At 43.4% G+C, this 4,333-nt stretch overlaps 1 pseudogene; it reads right to left on the bottom strand.

Moving 5' to 3' along the window:
- Positions 1-2,209: 2,209 nt before the first annotated feature.
- On the bottom strand, positions 2,210-2,614 carry LOC102850697 (annotated as a pseudogene).
- Between the last annotated feature and the right edge of the window lie 1,719 nt (positions 2,615-4,333).

Below are 4,333 nucleotides of genomic sequence, written 5' to 3'. Positions count from 1 at the left end.
CCTTATGAATCAGGGTGAAGTCTCTCTCAGGGAGGAGTGATAGGGAATGGCAAGGGACACACTGACAAAGGAAATTAATCAGAACTGACTTTGAAAAGCACTGTGGCAATCGGACAATTAAAACAGACATTCGGGGGAGGGAAGAAGAATGAACTGGGGAGGAGGGTGGAGAAAACAGTGCAACAATGAATGAATGAAAATCCAAAATCCCTGTAAATGTTCATTAAAACTAACAAAATTTAATAAAAAAAAAAAGCTAATGGGGCACCACTGGTCAGTTGAACTTACAGAGCAGCAGCCACACCATGGCTACTACTGATTTCCTAGCCTCCTTTCTCTGCTTAAGAAGGCATGTACTTTCCCATAATTAAGTTTGTTACTTACTATTTTGGGAGAATCCTACACTCATGTGATGGTTCACATGTATACATTAAGTATAAAGGTCAGACATTCCATGTAGAGGTTGCTGGGCAACGTGAACTTTCTCTTATTAGAGCACCCATTCATCATTTCTTTGGTCTCCTGGATATCTTGCTGATTGCTGGGGCATGGGCCAGGAACTTGAAGTTTGCCTCCTTGTATGAGGCTTGCTGTGAGACCAGAGAAAGAAATGGACAGCTCCAGGGTGACAGTAAAAGCATTTGTTTATTACGGAGACTTAGATATGAGTCTGTTCCCAATCAACAGCAAAACTGGCTTGCATCTCCATGTCCTGCAGTGGGAAGTAGGAATTCTTTTTTAAAAAATTATTATTAATTTTAATGAACATTTACCGAGATTTTGGATTTCCATTCATTCATTGTTGCACTTTCTCCCCGCCCAGCCGAATTCGTTCTTCTCTTTGAAAAGTAAAAGAAAAATTCCTTCATTGATATACAATACCCCCCCAACATCGCCCACCCCCACCCCAACCCCAAGTATATTCCACTCTGCAACCTTCATTGTGGACTCTTATGATAATCATAATATCCTATAATATATTGCTTTTAAACTGTTCTCTCCCTCATTCGTTTCAACGCAGTATACATAATTTATCCAGTTTTTCTCATTCTTACCCCAACCCTGATGTCAGTCCCATTCTACAGCACTGGCACTATGCAGTGTTTGTCCTTTTGTGACTGAGATAGTTCACTCAGCATAATGTCCTCCTGGGTCACCCATTTTGAACAATATTGCATGAGTTTCTTGTTTTTCAATGCAGCATAGTATTGCATTGTGTGAATATACCACAGCTTCTCTATCCATTCATTTGTTGATGAGCACTTAGGTTGTTTCCAGCTCCTTGCTATTGTGAACAAAGCCATGATAAACATGGGTGTGTACATATCTGCTTGGATGTCAGTTATGGTCTCTTTAGGGTATATTCCCAGTAGTGGAATTGCTGGGTCAAATGGTATCTCTATTTGCAACTTTTTGAGAAAGCACCACACCACCTTCCACAGTGATTGCACCATTTTACACTCCCACCAACAGTGAATAAGGGTTCTAGTCTCTCCACAACCTCGCCAGCATCTGTTGCTTGCTGTTCTGTTTAATTTTGCTATTCTGACTGGGTGAGATGATATCTCATAGTTGTTGAAGCAGGGATTCTTAAGGCTGGGGCAGTGAGCAGAAGTGGCTACATACCAGAACTTTAGAGGTCCAAGGAGCCTTTATAAGAGTGCTTTGGCAAATAAAGGTGAGTTAATGGAAAGCAAAAAGTGATCTTGTTCAACTTCATGGCCTTCAAAAGAGGACCCTGTTTGAAATCAGCATATTTCCCCCTCAGGGTTTCATCTTCTGTTAACAAGGTCCTTATTCCTCATCAGTCTTAATCTGGAAGTTCTGCTGAAAGCTGCTCAGCTCTATAGAAACAAAGAAGCAGTGCAGCACCACTGACAGGAGAGCGCTGATGTGCATGGGGGTGGGGGTGGGGTGTAGGTGGGGGGGCACTGGGCTAGGAATTGAATCCCGATCTTCTTGCTGGAAGATAAAAATTCTACAACTAGCCCCACTCTCAGCTTGAATCTTTTTAACCTGATCCTATTGCCCTCAGCTTTTCAAAGCCATGCCAGTTCTAGAGTCTTCAGCCTCAATTTGAAGCTTGCTACAGAAATATTCTTTTCTGCCCTTGAATATGTCAAGTTATAGTTCAATTCTTGTTGCTGGTCTATGCTGATTCCTCTACCTTTTTCGCCAGATAATTTAATGATCACACTCTTCTCCCCCTTCAGTTTAATGAAATAAAGACTTTATTTGAGGGCCTGGAGCCATGGAGCTCAGAAGGAGGCCCCTGCAAGAGGCTAGGGAGCCAGGGAAGAGTGAGTTCTTCCTTGACCTTCTTCTTAGGGCCTGGGTTGTTGGTGCCCACACTCCTTGCAGCAGTCAATAGCACAGGGATACAGCGAGCATGACACTCCCGGCAGATCATCTTGTCGCAGTTATACTTCTGGGTGAACTGGAACAAGGAAGGCTCGATAGCACCACCACGCAGATGCAGCCCCAGATGTAGGGAGGACCCTTTCTGGATGTTGTAGTCAGGGAGTGTACAGTCATCCTCTAGCTGTTTGCCTGAAGATATCAGATGCTGCTGTTCAGCAGGGATGCCCTCCTTGTCTTGGATTTTGACTGACATTCTCCATGGTGCCATTGGGCTTGACCTCAAGAGTGATGGTCTTTCTAGTCAGGGTCTTCACAGAAACCATCATCTTCGCATCTGCTGCTCAGCCGCCTCATTGACAAAGAGCTCATGTTCGTGCTTCCCCCACCCCCTCTATTTAAATGCTCCTTTGTCTATAAGGACTTCACTGGCCATCTCCTCCGTGTCCCATATAAACATATGAATCTGCTTTAGGATTTTTCTCCTGTGAGTTTTCCTAATGTCATACATTGTCTGTGTGAACACATCTTAATAAACCAGCCATTTCCTATCTCCTTGGCTCTGACTGTTGGAGACCTCATGTGTATTGAAGAAGACCTCTGCTCCACGGGCTTTGCAATGGGTGGGGCCTTGGGGAGGTAGAGCACCAGGCTTTTCTTCCAAGGGAAATTCAAACCACCAGCATTTTGGTGAGAAACCAAGAACGTACCTGTTTGCATCAGCCTGGGATTCTGAAACGCCTTCCTGAATTGTGACGGTATCAAGGCCCTGCTGAATCCTCCCCCCCCCGACTAGTTGGCAGTGAGTCTGTTCAACTCTTGGTCACCCCTTGTGTTACTGAGTAGCACTGAGCATCATTAGGTTTTATTGGCTGTGATTTTTATGGACGTAGATTACCAGAACTCTTTCCTGCAATGCTGATGGTGGATTTAGAGAGCTCTTGTGGCCTGGTGCTGCTGACTCAAAGGCGTGTGGCTCAAACGCACCAATGGGAAGTCTCCTCCTGTACAATTTACAGTCTCTGAAAGTCTGTTGGAGGGTCAGCTATGAGTCAGTATATATCACACAACTTGTGGCTTTGAACCATCACTCGGTAGGCTAATAACCATAGCAAACAGTTGTACCACTCAGGGATCCTTCCTATCCCCTAAAGCTTTGCAAAATGTCTGGATATAGAAACTGTTTCACCTCATATATTGAATTAACAAGAAGTACGTATTTCTCACTTTCTCATCTTATTTCCTTGCCAGATTTGGGGAAGGTTCCTCATTTTTTTCCTTACCTGATGTGGAAAGAGTCAGTGTTAAGATATGTTCACTCTTCATCACAAACTCCTTATGTGCCAACTAACTTCAGGATTTCAATACTGAAACCTATTCTAGAGAAAGGGATTCCTTTAAAGCACAAATAATCATCCATTCATAGGAATTCTTGAACACAAGATTCAGCTTTTATGGGAAAGACAGCTTTTTTTTTTTAAAGTTTCAGCTGCAGTGGCTGGGAAATCAGCTTTAATGAGAAAGATAGAACATTCATTAACCTCTCCTCATTTTATTGACAAGTGTGGCAACTGAAAAATAGAAATGGCTAGGGAGCGCTGCTGGCCTAATGGCAAGAAGCTGCGTTGCAATCCTGAAGGCACGCGGTTCGATCTACCAGCTGCTCTGTGGGAGAAAGATGGGGAATCTCCTCCCATACAATTAACTGCCTCTGAAAATCCTCCAGAGGGTCAGCTGTGGGTCGGTTCCAACTCAACGGTACACAACAGCAACAAATACCACCACTACCAACATTATAATGATAGGTAGGACGACCACTACCAACATTATAATGATAGGTAGGCTTTGTATTTCTTATCTAAGACTGGTAAAATTGAGCAATTGTGACTTTACTCAGAGGATGCTCTGGGATTATCTGGGTTTGATTTTGTGGAAAGAGACCAGAAATCAAGTACAAGGTCATATAAAAGTGGGC

The sequence above is a fragment of the Elephantulus edwardii genome, unplaced genomic scaffold (assembly GCF_000299155.1).
Source record: "Elephantulus edwardii isolate Elephantulus edwardi_28Jun2011 unplaced genomic scaffold, EleEdw1.0 scaffold00302, whole genome shotgun sequence".
In the NCBI taxonomy this organism is placed as follows: domain Eukaryota; kingdom Metazoa; phylum Chordata; class Mammalia; order Macroscelidea; family Macroscelididae; genus Elephantulus; species Elephantulus edwardii.
The sequence above is the reverse complement of the archived record's forward strand: the minus strand, read 5'-3'. Positions and strand labels throughout refer to the sequence as shown.